General features: G+C 31.7%; 1 long non-coding RNA gene across 1 annotated transcript; it reads left to right on the top strand.

Moving 5' to 3' along the window:
* Positions 1 to 2429: 2429 nt before the first annotated feature.
* On the top strand, positions 2430 to 4702 carry LOC126749011 (uncharacterized). Its single transcript, XR_007664854.1, has 2 exons — positions 2430 to 2650; positions 3848 to 4702. It is a non-coding gene; the product is annotated as an uncharacterized LOC126749011 (long non-coding RNA).
* Positions 4703 to 25556: the final 20854 nt, after the last annotated feature.

Genomic DNA, 25556 nt, shown 5'->3' with positions numbered 1-25556 from the left:
TTTAAAATAAAACTCTTTTTTATTTTTTATTATTTTTTTTTGGACTAGAAAAATAGGATTAGTATAAATAATAGCAGTAAGCGACTCTTATATCCAAAAATTCTAACGTTGTTGGCACTGTATCATGGTACCTAGCCAGATAAGACAAGACTTCAAGCTACAACAATAACACACAATAATAATAGTTTTGTATCATAAACAAATAGTTAGAATCGAAAGTCGTATCTAATTAGTACATATTCTATAATTTTTCTGTTCAATTCGAATGCATAAGGTGCAAATTCAACATGCATAAGGTGATACGATTTGTTTATTAACATTATTATAATTAACATTACTATAACGCTGATAGAGTAGCGTACCTGCAAAGCACTGGCCCCGAATTTTTTACTAAATTTATTAGTTTATAGTAATAAATATAAGGGTTCTACCCACTCTGTGAGTGATTAATGGTGAGCAGCGGTGAGTGCTATTACAGTTTACTCCAATAGTGCGATATTAACATAGAAAAAGCTATTTAAACTAAAACTAATAAACGTGCTGAAACTGACATCTGTCAAGTCGAGATATGTTTAATGGCAAATTTAAAGAAACGAAGAAAAATATTTCTGCCCTTAATGACGAAGTCTCCAAAATAAAAGAAAAAAACATCGCCTGCGCAAGGCGCAAGGCGCTCGATGAGCAGGAACAATTTTCTTGCAATAAAAACATCCATAATTGGACTTCAGTACATAGAAGGCGAAAATATTAACATGCAAATTTCTGATTTCTTTACCAAAAAACTGAATTTCAACTTTGCTTCGTCCGACATAAAAAGTTCCTATTGAGTTTTTGCCAAAAACCAATCGCGAGAGGATCAGGCACCGGCAGTACTCGTCATTCTGTGATATCAACAAAGGGCGACAAATCTTAAAACAGCAAAAATGTTTAAGAAACTCGGGAGTCGTGGTGAAAGAGGATTTAACTAAGGCAAGACTGACACTTCTAATTGCGGCAATTGCTAAGTTTGGGGCAAAAGTTTATGGTGTCATTTTGGGGTTGTGTATGTGGAGGCTGGTGGTGAAGTACATAGGGCTGATGACCAAGGAGACCTAATTACAATATGTGAACAATGCAAGTAGGTGACTTTTATGTTTTTATTTATATATTATACCTTTTTTTCTATTGGGTTCATTTGCAAAGGTAGTTGATGTCTGAGTTTTGCATATTTTTATTTTTATTAACAGATCACGGTTAAGGAAGTTGATATAAATTAACCATAAATAACATCTTATTAAGTAAATAACTTTTATTATTCTGCCTTTGTTTGTTATTTAGAAATAGGCACCCATTGATTTATTTGTCATTTATTGCTCTATTACTAAACCCATAGAATTTTTTTCTCATTTTGTAATGTTAGCAAATAACAAAGTTTTTTTTTCTGTTAATACAAACTTATTTTTGTATTTAACTAAATAAAAATAAATTTAATGTCTTATATAAAAGCCTTAATTAAAATAACTACAATTTTGAAAACTATAAATTCGGCTAGAGATCAATGAGATATTGTTTAGTTTAATTGATAGGTCAGTCTTTGGTTTTCATACATTTCATTACATTCTTAGTAGGAATAACGTTTACCAGATTACAGTGGTTTTAGATTATCTTTTTTATCCTAGGAGGCTTCCCTTTGTTTTAATATTATATATCCCATCCTTCCATTTTCTTACTACTTCCTTATAAATGTTATATTATAATTTTATAATTAATACAACTATAATTTGTCGATTCTATGTTGTGTGCTCATGTTAATGTCAGATCACTTCACTTATTTTGGTATTCTTAAGAATCATGTGGCCGGGCCTGGACTACGGTGTTGTTGGCATAACGGAGAGCTGGTTGTTTTAGGGCATTGACGATAAGGCTTCTTTTATTGAAAGCTATAACTTTGTCAGGCAAGATTGACCCACTACAGGTGGTGGGGTTGGATTATATATCCACAACAGATTAAATTACTCATTTATACACCACTAGTGTGCTGAATCGAGCATTTAGGGGTTAAAGTAAAGATTGAAAATGAAATAATTATAGTTATTTATAGGCTGCCAAGGGGAAATTATAGTGAATTTTTATTAATATTTGAAGATACTTTATGTGTCTTCAAATCTTAACACATTATGTGATAAAATTTTATATTTTGGGGACTTTAACGTAAACATGCTTGAGTTGGAGTCGAGTAGGGTTGATGACTTAAATGGGATTCTTGATAAGTTTCATTTAGAACAGTATATTTCTAAACCAACGAGAGTCTCTAAGGCCCCTCGTCCATGGAGCAACTGGTTTCTGACTGTTTTAATACTTTCGTCACTTGTCAGTTTCTTATGCGTCCCTGCGTGTTGATTTAAATTGCCTTTCGTACACGGACGTACCAGTCACGGATCGGTAGCGTACTTGCAAGTGATTAGTCGCCAAGAGACTGGCATTGTCGGTCGCCGAGTGATTAGTTTGTTTGGATATTTAACACAAAAATATGAATGAACAAAGATTGAACGTAAAATTTGTCTAGAAAGTGGAAAAATTTCCTTGTTTGTACAATTATAAATACAATACTCCAGAGAAGACATAACAGAAGCGGCATGGACTAAAATAGAAAAAGAAATGAATATGACGGGTAAGTATATCTATAAATACATCTATCTATCTATATATATATTTAAAGCAGCAAGTCAAATTTTCAGCTAGGACCTCGCAACACTATTAATTGTCATTAGCGCCTATTTTTTTCTATAAAAACAAAATGTTTTTTTCGATTTTTGTGTATGTGCGTTGCATAACCACTCACCGCTCTCAGCTGTTCAAGCGGTTTAAATGTCGGCCGTGGATTTTTCTGCCGATCAGCAAATCAGTGGCGTAATAAAATACGGCAAAAATTGTATACCGTATTTTATTATACGTTTACATGTACACAGACTCAACTGAATTTAAATCAGTCACGTTGTTGTAGATAGCACGGCGCCAAATTCAAAACAGTTATTGAATTATTTTATGCGAGGCGCAATTTATTATTTGTTTATTTATTTATTATTATTCCACGCGAGCGGAACCGCGGGTTAAAGCTACTATTATATTAATTAACATATTCTTTCTATTTTTATTATATTATGTAGTTGCCTATACATATACAAAGCCCGACTTGAAAAAAATTGAAAGATATTTCAGAGATCCAAAAAAATACTAAAGAATTTAGACATTTAGGTTTTACACGTAAATGTTGCTTTTGTTTGAAGAAAAAAAACACATGGTCAATTTAAGAAACGTAAGCGTGAAGCTGGAAGACTTTTTCCATTCCTCCATGTATCCATTGTTTTATTTGACCAGCCCTAAATATGTCGCCATCACTGTTTCTACCAGCAAATCCTGTGTCGATAATTGTAAAAAGTCCATCGGCGTCGCTACAAGCCATCGAAACTACAGAATGATATTGTTTGTAATTATAATTGGTAGTTCCGGTATTCGGTAATTTTTTAATTCTGATATATCACCTGAACATTTCGGGATATTCCATAATTCATAAAAACGATCGATAGTATTCTTTCATTCTTGAATAGAAGGAATTGGCATATAGTCTTCTTTAAGGATCTCTCAAATTATAGGGGTTGTTTCTGCAACAATTTTTAGATCGTGCAATTTTTAGGCCAAGTGTCATAAAACTGGACCCTGTTGCCAAGTATCTGAAAAAAAAATTATCTAAACATTCAGAATGAAATATTTTCTTATTTTATTAAGATTAAAAAGCCATGGGTCCTGTTATTTTAGATTATAGAAAAAAGAACTTTACATTACTTTACGGTTGTTTTTCTTATTTCAGGTGCAGAGCAGGCAAGTTCTGTTACAGGCAAAGAGAGATGGAAGAATCTTAGGGCAGTTTTTGTAAGGCGTCGAGTGATTCTGGTGCAAAAAAAACAATGCTACTTAACAGATGTATTGCCCTTTGTGAAAACCGGCACACCCTTACAAGCTAGTAATTTACCAGAAAGAAATACAGAAGAAACTGAAACTGTTGGTGAACCAACGTTACAAGAAGATACTGGAAAGGCATCAACTAAGGCATCAGATTACCAACCGAAAAACCCCTTGTATCAGACAGAGCAAACCAATATTGAAGCAACAGAAATAAATCCAGTTTCAGCTGAGGTACCCCAACCAAAATGCAGTTCAACATCTCATATTAGATCAAATAAGCGTAAAAGGCCTCTAGATGAGGTAGATAAGCTTTTGTAAATTTTCTTAAGGCAAGACAAAGGCAAGAAAGCGGGGTCGAAAATACACAAAAAATGTTTCTTTTAAATTTATTAGATGAAATAACCAGCATGTCAGATGAACAATGGAAATTATTTAAAAGAAGAACACTGAATCTAATAGTCGAAATTATGACTCCAGCAATCCTGACGATCTATACGATGTATATAAATCAGTTTGAAGGTGATTTGCGGGGGAACCTCTGATCTTTCAAGGGAATCTACTATATTCCCAATAACATCTCCATCTTATTCAAATAATTTTCAGCTTTCCTTTCCCGACAACACTAATCAAACATTCTTCATAGGCACATAAATCACTCCTGTTTTATTGTTAAAAAATATTATAGTTTAGGTACTGGGCAAAATGTTTTTTCATATCAATGTGAAAAAATAAATAAATAAATATTCTTTTAAACTAATAACTACATTTTTTTATTTAACTTACGAGTAAAATAATCTTAAATAATAAATTTAACTTATTATCCTTTCTTCAGGGCTAACGCATTCCCTCCTATTTGTATTCCTTTTAACTATTTCAGGACAAATTCTATTCAAAGGGAATCTATAGATTACCTTAGTCATTCTGTAGAACATATGAAACTTTGCGCCATCTAGTTGCAATTCTGAGGCGGCTACAAATAATCTATAGTTTAAGTTTCTTTCTAAGTAGGGATGGACCCAGAATCGCCTTCTTCTGCGTCTATATCTTCGATTGTAACATTACAAAATAGACATTTCATCCAAATTTTCCATAATTTGTAACAATACACAGCTAAGAACTTCCTTTTAATAAACTATCCGATACTGATATGTTTTTAATAACGTTTGCATTGCTACGTGTACGAGAAATGAGTATCCAACTGGTTTATTACTACGGTATTAAAAAAGGTTTTATCAGAAGCCAGTTCCGTGGACGAGGAGCCTAATGGTTCATTAACTTTCCGCGATCTAATATGCTATAATTAGAAAATATTATTTGAATCTGGTATTAAAAATATACATATATCAGATCATTTTTTAACGATCTGTAACCTACCTTTAACACTAATTAACTTTGATACTTTTCAGATTGATCTAGAAAATGCACCCTGGCACCAAATTTATGATACTGAAGATATTGATGAAAAAAATTCTATCCTCACTAATCATATGCTTAGTGAGGTATTCACACACCTCTTACTGTTAAAACTTATATAAATTGACCTTACTGTCCTTATATTACTGATAATATAAAAATAATAAAGCATCACAAAAATCGTGCTTTCGAAAAATAAGGAATTTAGAAGATTGGAACTATTATAAGCAGATAAGAAATTTTACCACTACTGCCATCCGTAATGCAAAAGGCCCTATTTACATAACACATTTCAAACCTGCATTACTCGAGACAAATGGAAGGAGCTTTATAAGTTGAATATAATAAATTACAAATGTAAACAAATTCCTAAACATCTAAAAAAAGTTGATGAAGTTAACGACTGGTTTAGTCATTTAACATCTGATATTACTCCTACGACAAATGAAACCTTCAATTTCTATAAATCTAATCAGAAGTTTCCACCATTATTTTCTTTTACACCAGTCGATGAAAACTAAGTATCAAATTTAATTATTAAACTTAAATCTAAACCGTTTGGAGCTGATAATTTAAGCACATCAATAATTCTTTTTTTCCCGTTTATAATATTTTATAATACCATTTACCACTCATATTATAAATAGTGGTTTGCTAAACTACTACTTTCCAAAATCTTGGAACTCCGCTTTTATTTTGCCATTTCCTAATTGTGTTTCCTAATCCCTTAAATTATGGCGAACTTAGATCAATTTCAATTTTACCAGCCCTTTCAAAAATGGAAAAAGAAATGGAAAAACAGATTACCGTCTATGTTACTAATAAGAATATTATATTACAGAAACAGATTTCGAAAGGGATTTTTAGAGTTTTAATTGAGAGAACAAAGAGTTTTAATTGGAGAAGATAAGTCTAGGGTGGTAATAGTAAGGTCTGGTAGGTCCCTCTAGGTAGCATTCTGGGTCGTTTGTTGTCTAGAATTTTTACGTTGGCTTTCATGGATAAATTGCAATTCTGCAAATACCACCTCTACTCGGACGACACACAACTATATCTGTCTGAAAGAGCTAATTTTTATTTGAATTTTAGCTTTACTTCAGTAAATAGAGTGAGTAAACAAATCATTCTCTTAAATTAAATCCAAGCAAGAGCGTGGCAATGTAATTTGGTAGTGATAATAACTGTTTTATACTTTGTTGTCAATATTGGTAGGCAAATAATACTTGGGATTAATATTTAAGATTTTATTAATTCAAGACACGAGAATACACTTTGAACATTTTACTTTCTACGACAGACTGTCAAGTGACACTTGATAGATTTCTTACCAGTCAATGCCACCAGTCACTATCATGAGTCACATGGTGTTTTCTATTTGCCTATCTCAAACAAAAACAGAAAGGAGGTTTTGGATCATGTAATGATAGACGTCAAGCGAAAGTTCACAAACCACATTACAAGTTGCCTTAAGAAAAGATTTTCAATTCTAAAAACACTTTACCAGTATAGATCTGATTTGTCAAAAGAAACATCTAAGAAAACTTCTATCCTGATTATTTCAGTTTCTGTAAAGACAAATTGGACTATGCCATAGCAATAAAAAACCCATTTTATTTACACAAACCTCATCCATATTTTATAAAGTTTCAAAATTAACTCTCGGTTCTATAGAGGCAAAATGTATTTAATAAGTAGCCTTTTTAAAATGGAAATATGAAATGTAGTTACACATTAAGTTGTTAAATTATAACTATAACATTTAATGTTTTACTTTAATTATATTTAAATGAAAATGACAAAATACATACCACGGGTAAAGTTCATGAACCTTGTTTGGTGGATACAGTATTAAAGACTACTACTAAATTATAAAAAAATTTAAAAGTAGGTTAATAAATTGTATCAAAAATCATATTCTATGGTCTGTTACTAGGTTATATAGGCTTTGGCTATGTGTCCATATCTTACAAATGAGCCTCAATCAACAATAACAACAAATTTTACTAATAACTATCAATGATATAAAAATAGAAAAAGGTTTAAATGATTATTGGTAAAATAAAAATAAAAGAACTGACCTGAATTTTCTTAGTCTCCAGTCGGCGACACGTGGAGCCTCGCTCAAGCAAGCTAAACGGTCTGTCTACAGTGTGATCATTATGCAGTGGTGCTCATAACCGCTGATATTGGGGGTAGAATTCTCCACAGTCGATGAATTCTATACCGACCTCCAAACCATTACACCTTCAAGGCAGTGGTAAGGTTAAAAAAGCAATCTTGGACAAAAAACAGAAAAATAAAAGAAAACCCTAAAACAATTATCCAATGGGAGTCACAAAACCCAATGTCACCATGCCGGTACCAATAAAGAACTGGTCTGTCACTCCGCCACCTCGCTAAGTTTCCTGCCATCCATTCCATTCTGTCATGGAATTACGAAATGGCTATTAAGTAAGGTAAAATATGGTCCAATAAATCAAATGTAAGCCATATTTTAAACCACTTACATCGCCTTATTTCTCTGGATGGGCCATAAAATTTAACGCGTGCTCTTACGAACACACGGGAATCACGTCAGCGGAAAAGTCGAAAATACAAATCGCTCTTGCAAGCAATCTTGACAAGTCAAAGATAGCATGCTGTCAAAGAATCCCCTTCCACACCAAAAGCAGACAAACGTGAACTTAGCGACGCATGGAAAATAAAGAACCAAGGAGAAAAGATGAAACAATAAATCGGTGGTGCAGCAATACTCGCGCTGCCAGTATACAAAACACTTGATCCACTTATAAATTTGAGATGAGCAATAAAAATGTATGTTAGTTATATATATCATTAAAAATGGGTGCTTTATTTACCTGGTAATTCAAAATAATCTATATAACTTTTATTTAAGTAATGAATGAAGCATTTGCCTTATATTAATAAAAAAATCCTTTTTTATGAATGGGAAATTCGACAATTTCCAGGAATAAAAAAACGGGATTTTACACATGTTTAACATACAAAATTTTATTTAAATATATATGTATATACTGATTTTCTAATGGGTGGATTGGCTCCTTGCATATAGGTAGGAGACTACAATTATTTTTTGTATGATATATTTTTTAAGTAAATAAAAAAACTAGACTCCAATTTAAAGAAAATGTAAGCCCTTTCAAAAGTTGTACCACAACATACCTCTTTCCTTTTTGAAAAAATTAAAGTGAATGCCACCGCACTAAAAGGTTGAACTTATAATGATGAAATTTGTCTGTAAATATGTCTCCCTTAAGAAAGCAAAAATACACAGGTACGACGATTTTTTAAAATTTGTACATTCAAAGTCAATGTATGTAGTAAAGTTACGCTCGAAACAATTATTGGTATAATAAATTTCTCATGTTAATTTAAAATTATGGTGGTTAAATGATTCATTTGTTAATAGCTTTCCATCTCCCCAGTTAAAATGGGTAGCCTTAGCTCAAAATGATAACCAGTGTAAAATATAATGTTATATATCAAATTAAAAAATTTAAAGGAAGAAAATTCTTTTCAGGATTAGCATAATAACTTGAATAACTGAATATATTATATGCACAATAAAAAACTCGTTATATTTCTTTTAAAGATGGTTAAAAATACTTTCCAAAACTTATTTATATTTAAGTTTTATTACAATTTGCCATTACAATAAAAAATATACTAATGTTTTTTTTGTAATTAAAAAAAAGCATGTGAAATGAATCAGTCATCGGTTTCTAAGACAATGGCAAAATCTAAAACACTTTTTAAATCTGTATATTGTTTAGATTGTGTCAGTAGCACATAAAAACGTATGCAAAAAAGGTCTCATTTTATGGTAAACATACAGAAAGAGGGATATTTTTGCGATGTGGCGCTACCTCGAATAAATTAACATATTTTGTAGTAAGGCTTGCGGTCATTTGACAGGCTATTGGGGGAGGTTCTGATTTGAATCCGGATTTTCTGGCCCTGTGGTGTTCATTGTAACCGAGAGTGAATATGTGAGCAGCCAATATGCCCCTATTATTAGCTGGAAATATATTCTACCAATTTGCATGCATTGCAACATTCAATAAATTCTGATTTATATACTTTTTTAATTGATTTTCCTTACATTAGTTGTACATATGTGTACAGCATAAGAAGCTTTTGTACAATATTACTTTTTAAATTGCAGTATTAGTGCATATACTTAATATTAAGTAATTATACTAATGGAAACTAATTTAGGGATTGTTGATATAGATAAAGCGAAATTTATATCAAATATACTTTATGTTTATTTTTTTAATATAGGCATATTTTCGATATAATTAGAAAAATACTGTACTTACTAGTAGGGGGAGTTTTACAGGGTGTCTGAGACAAAACAGTCCACTCTGAAAATTTTGAAAAACACATTGTTTAGCCAAAAACGGCCAAGCATGTCAAATTTAATAGTGAGGGGGAGATTTATTGTCATCCCCTCTCCCCTCAGAGCCTCCATGTTAACTTTGTTAAATGGCAATAGAGGTCGAGTAATACCTTAAACTAAAGGTAATTTTATTCTCTACATAGGCCCATTTTAATTTTTTTTAATTTTATCAATTCGTTTTTAAAAAATATGAATTTTTAGTCTTAAAGCTGAAAATTACTTAGAACTTCGGCAGAACGGCATTAATCCCAGAATAATCGAGTTAGTTGAACAACATCTTTACCTAAGCTCAAATTGTACACATGTGTTTATTTCTGCTCTGATTTAATTTTGAGTTTTTTTTAATATTATAGCAAAAACTAAAACTTATTTTGCTTAAAATTAAAGAGCTAAGTCGTTACTGTGTGTCTACCATATTGACACAAGTATTTTGTTTTTATTGGAGTTTTTTTAAGTAAAGTTTGTAAGGTTATATTGTGAATAATGAAGCCCTGCAACAAGTGTTTAAAGCCAATCAATGATGATCACATAAAAAAAGCCCCTAGATGTGATAGCTGCCGTGTATTTTTTCATTTGGATGAAAAATGTTCCGGTCTTTGTGCAAGTGAGCAGAGAGCCATAGTTGTGCAGAAACGCATTATTCTGTTCTTTTGTGATGCTTGTGTGCTCTCCTTCAAAAAATTTCCTCTGCTGACAAACAAATTTATTTAACTGGAGGAGCAGATTAAATCCCTAAAGGATGAAGTAGAAACATTAAAAAAACAGCAAACATCTCAACAGAACTTAGGTGCTCCTGCTAACATGGAATCAATGTTACATGAAATTGAAGATCGTGCAGAGCGGGCGAACAATCTAATGGTTTATGGTGTTCCTGAGTCTAGAAGTAGCAGTATGCAAGAAAGAATTGACAATGATAATGTTGTACCCGCCCCCATCTTAAAAAATGTTGGCATCGCACAGAATGATGTTTTAAAGGCTTTACGAGTAGGGCAGGCTTCCGAAGAAACAGGCCAATTAAAGTGGTAACTATACACTCAAGTTTGGTAAAGAATGCAATGAAAAGGCGAAATAGACTTGATGGTAACATAAGAATGGGCTATAATAAAACAAAGCTTCAGCAAGAACAGTTTAAAGCTGTTCTATCTGAGCTACGTGGCAGAGAACAAGAAGGAGAGACTGATTTAATTATTCAATTCATAAATGGTTCTCCATCAATTACCAAAAAGCTACTACCAAAAAACCGAACACATTAACCTCCATATCTATTTATTTTCAGAATCAGGGTGGCATCGGTACTAAACTTAATCAACTTGGTGGTGCAATATTGCAATGTGATTATGATGTCATTATTTTGATTGAGACTTGGCTAAATCAACATTACTCAGACAATGACTTAGCTAATTCTGAATATCAGATTTTTAGGCTAGATCGCAGTTCTTTAACTAGTACTAAACAACGGGGTGGTGGAGTATTAATGTTAGTATACAATAACTTTAAAGTCAAACAACTCAAGACTGATATCTTAAATGTGGAGCACATTTTTGTTCAAGTGGATTATGGTGAGCTATCTAATATTTTGGGTTGTGTTTACATTCCTCCAAATTCTTCAGAAGAAATCTACCGTGCCCATTGCTCAGCAGTTGAAAGTATTAAGGACAATTTTCTCAATATACCTGTATTTCTATTTGGAGATTACAATTTACCCTTAGCTACTTGGAATTACTCAATTGAAGAGGGTCTGTTAGTTGAGTGCGCACTGACCTATCCAGCCAAAATAGTTTGTGAATCATTTTCTTATCTGAATATGCGGCAATCTAACATTATTCCAAAGAATCATGGTGTATTTCTGGATCTGATTTTTAACAGTATTGACGAGTGCCATAAAATATCTGTTCAACAAGCTTTAGACAATCTTCTTCCAAACAACTCTCACCACTCAGCAACAATTTCTAATATTAGGGTTAGTGATAGGATTAAAGGGTTGGATTATAGTACAACGTATTTTGATTTTAAAAATGCTGATTTTGTAAGTTTGAATAATTATTTTTCTTTAGTGGACTGGATTAGAATTTTTGATGATTCAGACATCGATAATTCAGTGAATAACTTTTATGAAGTAGTTTTATATGCAATCTCACTCTATATACCCCAAAAAATATATAAACCTTCCAGGTTTCCTTGTTGGTTTTCCCCAGAATTAAGGAATCTTATTTTATCAAAAAAGACTGCTCATGCTAAATTCAAAAGTACTATCTTAGCTAAAGATTATATCCTGTTTGCTAACCTACGTACTCAATGTAAAGTTTATATTGAGCAATGCTGATCTTACATCAATGAGTGCTACCTTAAATGAGTCAATTCAATCTCACAACACACAATTTTGGAATCATATTAACTCCCTTAATAAAAGTCATGGTATCCCAAATGCTATGCATTTAAATGATATTTCAGCAGATTCGGGGGAGGATATTGCAAACTTATTTTCTACCTATTTTTCTAGTGTTTATCACTCTGATGAGGTTGATCTCACTAACTTTAATTTTCCAGTAGCAAATTCTGTCGACATGCCTTTTATCCAGTTCACCCTGTCTGAGGTTTTTGAATCTATATTTGGTCTTAAAGGACAAACTGAGTTATGGTCCTGATAATGTTCCTACCTATTTCTTAAAAAGATGTTTTTATACCTTTGTGTACATTATTTAATTTGTCTTTAAAATTACAAACTTTCCCTGAGAAATGGCATGACAGCTTTATAACTCCTGTATTCAAAAATGGTGAGAGGGATGATATAAAAAATTACAGGCCCATTGTTATGTTATCTACTATCCCTAAGCTTTTTGAGCTTATCTTGAACAAATATCTTACTTGGCATTGTAGAGGCCTCTTGATCAGCGAGTAACATGGTTTTAGGCAGGGTAAATCTACTTCTACAAACCTTGTATTAAATCATGACTTCATTTTCAGGGCTTTCGAGAAGGGTCATCAGGTCGACTCCATCTATACTGATTTCTCAAAGGCCTTTGACACAGTCATCCACTCATTGCTCATTTTTAAATTAAGATGCTATGGTTTCCCTAAATGGTTTCTTCCTTGGCTAAATAGTTACCTACATAAAAGGATACAATTTGTTAATGTAAGGATTTCACTTTCAGTTCCTATTTTGGTTACTTCAAAGGTGCCTCAGGGGTTACATTTGGGGCCTGTACTCTTTAATTTATTTATTTACGATATTTTTAGTATTATCAAATTTTGCCAATTCCTATTATTTGCAGATGACCTGAAGCTATTTTTACATATTTTAAATTTGTCTGATTTCCTGATGATACAATCAGACATAGATTCTTTATATAATTGGTCTGTCTCTAATGGCTTACATCTTAATAAGGATAAGTGTTTTATCATTTCTTTTATTAAATCTAGAAAATTTGTCCCATTTGACTTCCACATAAATGGTAATATACTTTCAAGAGTATCGCTAATTAAAGATTTGGGGGTGTTGTTTGACAGTTCCCTGACTTTCATACCCCATATAGATAGTTTGTGTAGTAAAGACCTTCGTACTCTTGGTTTTATAACTAGAAATACTCAAGATTTTTTAGTAGCTGCCTTCAGAGTTTTAAATCATACACTTATTCGTAGTGTCATGCTTTATTCTTTCATAGTCTGGTCCCCTTATTATGCTAACCATATTTACAGTCTTGATAAGATCCAAAATAAATTTCTCAGGACTTGTGCCTGGAGATTAAATGTACGAGATGAGTCTTTATTGGAACTTAAGTCAAGGCTAAATATGACTTCTCTTGAGGACTATCGAACTAGGTGTGATATGATATTTCTTCATAAGTTAATTAATAATGCTATTGATTGCCCTGAATTGTTATCGCGGATAAACTTTAGGTGCAATACCAGAGTCCTTAGAGAGACGTGCCTTTTTCTGGTTGAATGTCACCATACAAACTATGGTAAACTTTATCCAATTAATCGACTCCACATATTGGGAAATAGATTTAATCAGGCTTTTGACTTAGTGGATTTAAAGCCTCCAAAACTTAAAAGGTGTCTGAGTGAGTTTACTCGTTGAGTACTATGTGTTCCAAATAAATTTGATTATTTTTACTTTTCTTATTTAGATTATTTTAATAGTATGTTTTTAGTTGCTTTATATATATATATATATATTTTTTTTTTACTCAACTGGGGAAAACTATTATATTTATTTTTTTTTATCAAGGTTAGTTTGTGCTTGAATTTTTCTGGAAGTTTTATCTTATATGTATATCTTGGGCTGCTACATATTAATATACATTTAGGATTAGGATATAATTTATTTTGTAATTTTGTTAGAATGGGGACATCCCGTAAATAAATAAATAAATAAATAAAAAGGTGATCATGTTCTAGAAAAAAACTGATGTTGCAACAAGATAGGGCACCACCAAATTTTATCCAAAAAAAATTTAAACAACGTATTTCCTGAACAATGGATTGGCAGGAGACATATTTTAGGCTGGAGAATTGCCTTCTAGATCTCCCTATTTTACCCCTTTGGTTTTTTTATGGAGTCATCTAAAAAGCAAAGTCATTGCTACAAAGCCTGACTCTCTTAAAGATCGTCGAAATAGAATTGTTATCGAGTGTCAGTTTATAACGCCTGAAATGTTCGCTAATGTGCGCAGACGCAAGAACAAATGTATTTTTGTATGGAGGTCAACGGAGATTATATCCAACATATAATAAAATAGGTGTTTTTATTTTTTTTTTATTTAAAAAAAGGTTTATTTTTTATCCGCATTTATTTATATTTCTTGAGAACGAATTAATAAAATAAAAAAATTAAAATAGGACTATGTAGAGAATAAAATTACCTTTAATTCAAAGTATCACTTGACCCCCATTCTTATTTAAAAAAATTGACATGGTAGCTTTGCGGGATGAGGAATGGTCAGAGAAACGCAATTTCTGTCAGTAAATGTCATCCTTAATATTAAATTGGACGCGTTCAGCTGTTTTTGGCTAAACGATTTATCTGTCAAGATTTTCAGGATGAACTGTTTTGTCTCGGATATCCTCTATTTTACCAAATATTAGCCAAGCTAAAAACGGTTTCTAATTGGTTATTACCTCAAAAAGGCAGACTTTTATTACTCGATCATGGGGGCTTATACAAGTGGTAAAAAACCCTCGAAGCATACCTTTAGAGAATATAAAATTGTTATATTACCTAAATTTGTGTATCGAATATTGATATTATTTGCAAAAATTTGGATTTTGCAAAAATTGCAAAATCCTTGTATGAGGTTTGCATATAGGACGATAATAGGACTTATAATAATAAACTTATTAAAGTCTAAAGAAAACTACCTAAAAAAAATGTATAACAGGTAGAGGGCAAACATAAAATAATAAAATGCTAAATTGTTTTGACTTACCTCTTAAAAAAATCTCCTAAAGAGAGTTTTCAAAGCTAAGTTCAAGGTAGTCGCTGTTTTCTTTGTTAAATAAGACTTTTATTTAATTAAATCAAATGTATATTTTTTATTAATTTATGAAATCTTGAAAATGATTGCCATTATTTTCAAGACAATAATAAAGTCTGTTTTGAAGCTTCTGACGTACATCTGCAAAATTTTGTCTAGAAATAGCTCGGATTGATTTTTTTAAATATTCTTTTCTCAAATTGTTCTGTTAAGCTATGTTACCTTTTAAAATTAGCAGATTTTACATGGTCCCAAAGGAATAAATCAAGAGTAATTGTCAAAATAATAATATAATAAATACAAATTCAAAATGTTCAAAATTTTATCAGATATAAAACAAGGAATTAGGTAATTAATAAACAAACGTACATGAGATGAGAACCACTATACAAAAGAAAACTATCAGAACTAAAATTGATATCCTATATTTTAATAATAAAAGTAATTTTCATTAATTGATGTGCGCGTGTGGGGTTTGCGACATTTGGCGCTGTATCCACTAAACACCTGCAAACAACCAAATTATTTTTCGAACACACTCGTTTTTGGAAGACACGTATGCCAGAAACAGACTTTTATGTCAAGAACATACTTTTTATTGACAACGTCAAATTTCATAACTTTCACCTGCCAGGGGTTCGAATAATGTCATTTAATTGTTTCCTAGATAAACAACAAAAATGATAACATTTCATGAAAACCGGGCTTTTTTAAAGACCCATGGAACAATTTGGAAAGTTTCTGCATTGTTTTAGCCGATGAAGACTAATATTTTGAAGAAAACACTGACAGTGAAAGCAAGCGAGACAAAGTCTAGAAAATTTAAGCTACCTGGAGAATAAAAGAAAGCTTCATATTTACTGCTTTGTCTATAAGATAATCAAAACTGGGAAAGCGGAGTATCTACAATTTACATGACTGTCTAATGCCGCTACCACACACTGCTCATGAAACTAGAAATATTAATTTATATAGAGTTTCTCTTTACCGTACGACAAACTTTCAAAAATCATTTACACATACGTCTAAGGTTTGGAAAGACATTTGAAGCTATTACTCCTGCAGACTCAACTATAGACTCTTAACTAATATGTATATAAGTTTTTGTTTTAACAATATAAGTGCACGCATTCGCTTTTTGATTTAAATAGCCTTTTTAAATGAACCTTTTTGCCAAGGGACTATATAATTTAAAATGTATATTTTAAAAAAATTTCTATCAATGTATTGACTCTTTATGACAAATAAATTATTTATGAATAACCTAAATTTTAATCCTAGCGCCATTAGAGAGAACCCTTTGAGTCTACTGATTGAACCTATTCAAGCATGGAGTACATGCTACTTTGAGATTGGATTTGGGTGGCTTCACTTTTGTCATTATTTGCATTCCAGGATCGGGATAAAAAGAAGCGTGCTTTAGTAATTATAGTAGCATAGTTATAGTAAAATTATTTAGTATGTATAGGGTTTCTGCTTTCGACAACTCCATTATTAAATTTCACCTCAAATATTTGCTACGTTGCCGTAAAATTTATATATATATATATATATTTCATAAAAAACCTGGCACACAGCTGCAAAAACCACATATCCTATCTTTAATAATACTGCAGATACTGCACAAGTATTATAGTCAGATTTTTTTGATCTAATTAATAAATTTAAAACATCAATCAGGATATATGATATATGTATGTAATGTATATAATAAATATATAATGTATATAATGGCCCTCCAATATTAAGAAATATAAGCACAATCTTGATATAAAGGGTGTTTTTTTTGAGAGGTATACAAATTTGAAGTGAAATAAAACTATAAAAAAAAATTTATTGACATGGTATTGGTTTTATTTAAAAGATATTGTAATGCTGTTAGTGCTTAAAAATTATTTCGGGCTTATGAGCGCCACGACTGGTTCGAATGTAGCGTAATTGGGAGTCCAATTTTCGACCACTTTCTCAAGCATCTGGGGCCGTCTCTCAGCAATTACGTGGCGAATGTTTGCTTCCAAGTAATCCAACGTCTGTGCTTTATCTTTGAAGACATGTGACTTCACATATCCCCAAAGAAAGTACTCCAGGGGTGTGAGATCACACGATCGTGGAGGTCAGTTCACAGGTCCATTGCGTGAAATTATGCGATCATGGAATGTTTCCCGCAATAAATTGATAGTATCACGCGCTGTGTGGCATGTTGCACCATCTTGTTGAAACCAAAGCTCTGCCACATCAAGTCGGTTCAACTGAGGAATAAAAAAGTCGGCAATCACGGCTCTATAACGTTCTCCATTGACTGTAACATTCTGGTTGTTATCATCTTTAAAAAAATATGGGCCAATGATTCCTCCTGACCATAAAGCGCACCAAACTGTGACTTTTAATGGATGTAAGGGCGTCTCAGCAAAAGCTTCTGGATTTTCTCCACTCCAAATTCGGCAATTTTGCTTATTGACGAAGCCGTTCAACCAAAAATGAGCCTCATCGCTGAACAAAATTTTGGATTGAAAAAATGGGTCAAGCTGAATACTGTTTTCCGCCCATTCACCGAACCCGATTTGTTGCGAGCCCCAATTGTTGTGCACGATGGCGAATCGACTCATTCGGGTCCTCTTCAACACTATGCTCCACAGCAGCAATAACTTCTTCTGTGCGCACTGTATGGCGTCTTTGTGGATGCATTTATCAACTAGAGTATGCGTGGTACGAAAACGATCCATGGTTTTTCGAATAACTTGCTCGGATGGCCGATTATGTCGACCATAAAATGGACGCAGCCCACGGTAAGTTTCGCGAACTGAACTATATATATAATTTGAAAGCGTTGTTCTGGAGTAAGTCTATTCATTGTGAAATGGCAAACTGTACTGACCACGAATACACCACCAACTGTCAAATTGACAATCACCAGAAACAGTTTTGACAACTTAAAATCCAAACCTCCAAAAAAAACACCCTTTACTATTGACGGGATACAATTCAAATATGAGGCTTGGCAAATACATGGAAAAAACAGGTATTAATATTAAAGATGAAGTTTTTAACTCTAATAAATTGAGTTAGCCTAGACCTTTTGAGAAAAATTACACCTGTGAAATAGCCTTAAACCTTTTTAGCAGATTAATTTCTTCAACTCTATCAAATACTCGTATGCAGTCTGTATAGATGTTATCTACTTGCCATATACTTTTCTTCGATTTCACGATTTTCGATTGCACTAATGATATAGTTTGGGAATCTTTTTATATTACGTTTATCTTTATTTTTGAAAATTGACTTAAAAACTACACTTTTCATAAAATATATAAAAACCTAAAGATTTTGAAGTCTTTAAACGTTTTCTTGGAATAAACACTGACAGTGGCCACTATTAACCCTTAAACATATTGTATGACAATAAATCAATCTAAACTAAGTCAACTAAGCAAAAATTTAATTTTTTTTTAATTAAAAGTTACTAAATACAATTAACGGCAATATAAAATTATTCTTCTAACGCCCAGATTATGTCAAAAACAATATTTAATATGCAACAAAACCTTTTAAAAAAGTGGAAAGCATTATTTTATTCTCTAATGGAATAAAGACTAAAGAAACCGAGATGTTCATACCACCGAAGTAAATTATGATTCAGATTTCCGCACATTTTCATTCAGACAATATTTCCCAGCATTACACTAAACTGCTATGATATTACTAAATTCACACACTAAATTCTTATGAAACAGCGATTAGACATCTACCACAATCCTTTTTTAAACAACTCGTCTTCTCCCCGTCACACCAAAAATATTTTATTCATCAACGTCAAAATCATTGCAATTTAAGCAAGTTTCTGTAAACATTTTTTAAAAATCCTATCAACCATTTTTATACCAATATTAATTTTGAATCATTATTATTTCAAAAATGCATGTAAGATATGGTTTGAGAAAAAAGAAAAAAAAATAGTTAAAAAAAAATATTGGTAGAAGAATAAATGGAATAAAAACATATTTTTTAATAAAAAAACAAAAGATACGTTTTACCATATAAGATAACCTTGACATTTGCTAAAAAACCAATTTTGCTAATTATATATGTAGCCTTAAATAGGTTCGAAATAATTCAGCCAATATTTCTTCATCTTTTTTTTTTCTTCCACCCTTAAAATAACCCAAATAATATTAATATGGGTATGAAGATTTTTTTATACACCTGCATAAAAAAGCAGGGACAAGCAAACACAGTTTTTTTTTTTAAAACTTGATACGAGATACTTTAGCAAACAACAGATGTATGTGTATTTATTGATAAGGTTTATATATTCATATCGTATATAGCCCTACAAAAAAATAGAGAGGTTTAAATCGACCTAAACCACAAAAATAAATATCAAATAACACGGATAAAGCCTAAAGACCAGCGACCGTTACATAATAAAGTAACCGATACACTCAGGGTTAAAGTTTTAGATACGGTTAATTGAAGACCGTCCTCGTCTTCATATATTTTGTCTGTGTTATACCCAGTATAAGGCAGGCAATAATTCAAGCTTTGCATATGCACCGTATCGTGCATAAACATAAATCCAAGGGCAGTATTGAGAAATTTGGCAGGACGCAAAGTGGACAGCCACTATACGGTTATATTAGGACCGTGGGAAAGGGATTTTCGCCCTTTGCATACCGACACATACCCATCTTGACCTATCATGGGCATTTAATGACCGTCACGTTCGGACCTGGCCAGCGCACCCGGTGCATGCCATTGCCTTTATACTGATTTCTATAGGGGTGCAATACGATTTAAACTTTTTCTGTAATTATCTTTTATTTATTTTTAGCATTTGTTTGAGCAATCATTCAGCCTTTTTTATTAAATGTTATTAATTTTATTTGATAACAAAACTATTGGTCTCCTATATTAACCATAGATATTTGTACCTTTGTCCTCTCTGCGTCAAATTTGAAGAATAATTAAATACGGAGAATTAAAAAATATTATATAGGCTATTTTAGTTTCGTCTTAAAATGCAACATTCCACTGGGTGTATCATTCTGGATGATAAACTAGCTACGGAAAACATGACATCCGATGTTTTTGAACATTTAGCTTTTTTGGTAATTGCCTGTGACCTAACGATCTAATATATTTTTAGCAATGCATCATTGCCGTTTATATCAAAAACTAGCATCAAGTATTTTATTTTTAAATGGAACACTGTATATTATTAAACAATCTGAAAGACCATCAAAATCTCTTTTAAATTATCTATCATGTTCCTATATAGAAAGATTCCAATAATAAAACCAAATGTCTCTAAAAATCGTATCGTAAACATTCAGGTTAAAGGAAAAATTCATGGTAGATAGTCATTAATTAGAATATTTGACAATTAGTATATTGCTAATATTACATTACACGTTTTTTACATTATTCATTGACATCTATATATAGGTTGGGGAATAAATCATTACGCGTACTGAGGTACTTACAGGCAAAATATATATGGTAACTGGTAAGCACGTATTTTGTGCGCTGTGCTATACCACAGATGTAAATAGCTCTTTACATCTGTGCTATTTACATCTGTGGCTATACTCGCCTGTTACGTCGTTGTTATTCAGTACGGCGCGGCGTTAGAAAGTGTGTGACTTTAATGGGAGTAACTATATTACTTGCAATAAAATTTTGCAAAATATCACGCGAAAGTTCAGGCATTTCCAAAACAATTTTCTGATGCAAGCTTTACATACATCGCTATACAACCCACATAGAATCATAATCTCAAAATGTTTATTATGCTGTGTATTGCATAAAGAAAATTAAAACGCAATTCTAATAAAAATAAAATATAAACTCTCATAAAAATTTAAAAAAAATTCAACAATATACAAAAATAAAATTAAAACTATTAAAAATAAACTTATCAAAAATTAATTCTTAAAAAAAAAGACTTAAACAGATCTTTGGCTAAATAATAAACTATCATAAAAGCCATTTCGTACTTCTAAAAGAGTTTCTGGTGAAATGGAATTAGCACATTCAACGATTTTTTCTCGAAACACCTCTAATTTTCAATAAGTAACTAAAGATACTTCTGTCATCCTCCATTAAATTTATTTCAAAAATATTAATCCGACATGTTTCGGACATATCCGGAATAATAAATTAAGGGGTTCCGTCAATACATCTTATAGATCTAGTGCCTCAGACAAGGTTAAAAGATTAAAACGACTAAAAATTGCATATTAAGATACATGAGAATAGGACTAAACATGGATTTACAAGAACTTTAAAATTACATCATTACGACAATACGATAACTGTTTTGTAAACAAAAACTGAGAATAAAAGAACTCTAAAAAAAACTCTACCTACTCTCTCTTTTTTGTATGTAATGAGATGTATTGACGAAACCCCTTAATTTGTTATCCCTGATGATGGACATGTTATATGTCGGATTAATATTTTTGAAATAAATTTAGTGGAGTATAGCAGAACTATCTTTAGTTACCCATTGGCCTATTAACTCCACTGCAAGAATGGAATACTTCTTCAACCTCTAAATTTGTTGACCTATTAAATTTGTGTTTGTAAGTGGGCTCCTTCGGATAACCCCAAAAATAAAATACATTTGGGTATAAATCTGGAAATTCAGGAAGGCATTTAATATCGTCAGTCCCACTAATAAGATGGTCAGAAAAAGTATTTGTTAAAAATTCTTTTACTATAACTGCATTATGAGCTGAATAGCCATTTTGTTGAAAACAGACTGATCTCAGGCCCAAATAAGCGAGGATTTGAATGGCAGGAAGAACTTGGTTTTGCAGCAACTTAAGGTATTTTTGGCCATTTAAAGTACCATTATTAAAAATACCAGCCCAAATATTCAATTTTTGAAGATACTGAGTACGAAATTGAAAACTTCTGTGCTCATTATCCCGAAGCCAATAACAAACAACAGAAGAATTATGTTTTGAATGTAATGGAAAAGAAGATTCTAAAAAGAACATTCTACGCCACTGGTGGTCTTCGGGACATATGTATCTCCTCAGTTTTGGAATATTTGAAACATTTGTACTCATTTGTGAATTTAGGGGTTAAGTTGGATGTGGGGTCAAGTAAAATCCATATACAACTTAATCCTTAAAATTCAAAACAACTAAATTGGGTCACTAAGATAACTTAAAATATTTCTACTCCTGTTTTTTTCTAAATACTGGCAAGTTTTATTGTCATATATACAATAACAATTATAAATACAGAAGAATATTTTTAGATGCGAAACCACATTAAAATCTTTTTTTCGCAATGAATCGGATAATGTGTAAGCTTTAATTTCTCAATCTGTATACCGGGTAGCCCAGGATTAAGCGGACAGTGTATAAATTTTTTGCCTTTATTTTTTCATTTTAATTTTTCTTCATTTTTTTTTCTTCACTTGAAGTTTTCTGTGTTTTAACAATTCCTAACGGATTTTAATAAAGGGTACACCAAAATATTTGGAGTAAAAATAAATTACATACATAAAGTAATGGTTCCTTTCTCCATGTTCATATAAACTTTTCAACTTAAAATCGATTAAGAAATACGGATTTTAAGGGAGGGATTTTAAAAATTTTGGATTTTGGAACCTTCTTGTATCGCCGTTATTATTTAACCTATTAAAAAAGCAAATAATGGTTGTGATAGGGGTTTTTCCGTAAAACACGATCTTATTTGTTTTATTGCAATGATTTAGGATTTTGAGATAAAAAAATAAACTTATGTTTTTTAAATGGAACACTCTGTATATGTTTAAATAGAAAAATCCCCTTTATTTTTTCCTTTTTAAGAATATATAACACCATGCATTTATTTTAAAAAATGACTAAATATAAATATTATTTTAAAAAGAGACAATTTTCGTAAAATAATTACTTATTATTTTAATTTTAGTAGTAGGCCATGGTCATAGATATTTATGGAAATACTGCCTTATTGTTTGTAAGAAGGCTTTGACACAATGACAGATTCTTACAGAACCATCAATTTTAAAAAAAGCTATATTATTTATTTTGTATATTTTTTTTATTTTATTTTGTAATTTGTATATTATTTCTTATTCATTTTCTCCTTTTTAAAGATTGTATCCAATTATTTCGAAAAAAAATCAAAATTGCTTTCATTTTCTCTTACGCAAATTTCACATAATCTAGTATTGCTTTTTATCGTAATTGTTCAGAATTTATATGCCGTACCGTAAATTTTATTTCCTATGAAGCCCCACAAAAAAAGGTGGAGATCTTGCTGCCAACTTAGGTTCATTAGGTTAGGAACATTGGTTCCAATCCATTTTTGCGGAAACGAATCCTCTAGGAATAGCCGAATAACATTAGCATTATGTCCTGGTGCACCATCTGGTTGAAAATATATATTTTTAAATTTGCCCAAGGAATATTTTCTAAAAGCTAATTACTTCTTGTAGCATGCTTAGATACCAGCAGCTTTTTATTATCAGCACCCCTTCAAGCTTTCTAAAAAATAGTTGCCACCCAATCATTACCACATTATATACAGGGTGTCCCGAAATTACATCGCAATATTTTACCAGCCGCTTTGTCTAAAAATAAAACAAAAACTTCATATACAGGATTCTTGAAACGTGAATCGTTTTCATGCTACAGGGTGTTTTATAATTCCTATTGCAGATGGTTTTTTGTTAATATTTTCGAAACGCCTGGTCGTTATTTTTCGAAATTTTTATCATATATTACTGTTATTGTTGCTAACTGATTTTAAATATTTTATGCTAAAATGTATACAGGGTCGTTTAAAATTAGTGGTCAGCAAAGATAAAAATGTCATAACTTTTTTTCAGGCTACTTTTTAATTATTTGGATAGTAAAATTAAAAAGAACCGACATTTTTACATAAAAAACGTAATCTTGTCTTATTTAATTATTAAGTTTTAAGTAAATGATGACTTGGTATTGAAAAGGTAACTATGTATAAAATAAAAAAATAGTAGTTGGCAGTACTGGTTGACATTTTGTTTATTGCTTGAATTTTGTTTGACGTAAAGCTAAATAGGTCTTAAATGTGTGTAAATTATTTCTTTAAAACTATTAATAGATTTACGAATTAAGAATTGGACGATATGCAGTTTGTGTATGGTTTATGTAATGGTAGCTCGTTAGGTGCTGCCCGTGAGTATCGCCGAAGATTTCCCTTCAGACGACCCTGGACAAGGCAGGCCACAAGCAAATCATAACTTGGAAAACTGCTTCAACTATTTCGAAGAAAATCCTGGAACAAGCATCAGAACAGTGTCATGAGCCACACATATCCCCCGCTGAATAGTAATTATTAAAAAAAAATAATTCTGCCGAAATAGGTAATAATAAAAATTAAAAAATATATTTTTAGATAAGAAGAATGGTAATAATCCAAGGCTTACATGCCTATCATTACCAGAGAGCTCAATAGTTGCTACTAGACGATTTTGCACTGAGGGTCCAATTTTGTAAATGGATATTTAACAACCCAAACTTAGTCCCTTTTATTTTATGATACGGCAAACCAACTTTAATCTGCATTAATCGGGGACCAACTTGTTATAGGCCCCATAGAGTTACCCAACCTCTGAAAACTATATGCTGGAACATAATCTTGGGCAGCTTTTGGAAGACGTTCCTCTTAACATACGACAGAATTTAATATTTCAGCACGTCGCGATAGAGCGCCTGCTAATTTTGGACGTAATGTTCGTCGGTGGAAAAATATCCATTTTGCTTAAAGTTGGATTGGTCGAGGTGGTCCTATAAATTGGCCTCCTCGATCTCCAGATCTAACCTCAGTAGATTACTATTTATGGGTACGAATTGGTATATGCTGAAGAAACTAATACCCGTGAAGAATTTATTCAGAGGATTAATTGGGCGGTTAGTAAGATACGTGGAAATCCATTTTCTATTTTAAAAGCTAGTCGCGAAATAAGGCGTAGGCCAAGATTATGTTTCCAGCAAAATGGCAACCACTTCGAATATTTGCTTATGCTTGTTTTGTTTGGTGTTTTCAGCTTTTTTTCTTAGCTCATAAGTTAATTGTTTAAATTTTTATTAAATATTTACACATTACTTACAGTTTTGTAATAAAATTTTAAACAAAGAAAACAGTTTTTGATCTTTAAATTAAGTATTTGTAATAGTTTTATGTCATGTTTATACCTGATGATTTGTTACATACCTTTTAATTTTATTAAATGTGATCAAAAATAGTTTATGATTGTAGGTTGCAAAACATTTATGTCTGATTATTTCAAAAACGGGCGC

Source organism: Anthonomus grandis, chromosome 22 (genome assembly GCF_022605725.1).
Source record: "Anthonomus grandis grandis chromosome 22, icAntGran1.3, whole genome shotgun sequence".
Lineage (NCBI taxonomy): Eukaryota > Metazoa > Arthropoda > Insecta > Coleoptera > Curculionidae > Anthonomus > Anthonomus grandis.
This window is presented reverse-complemented; position numbering and strand designations above follow the sequence as displayed.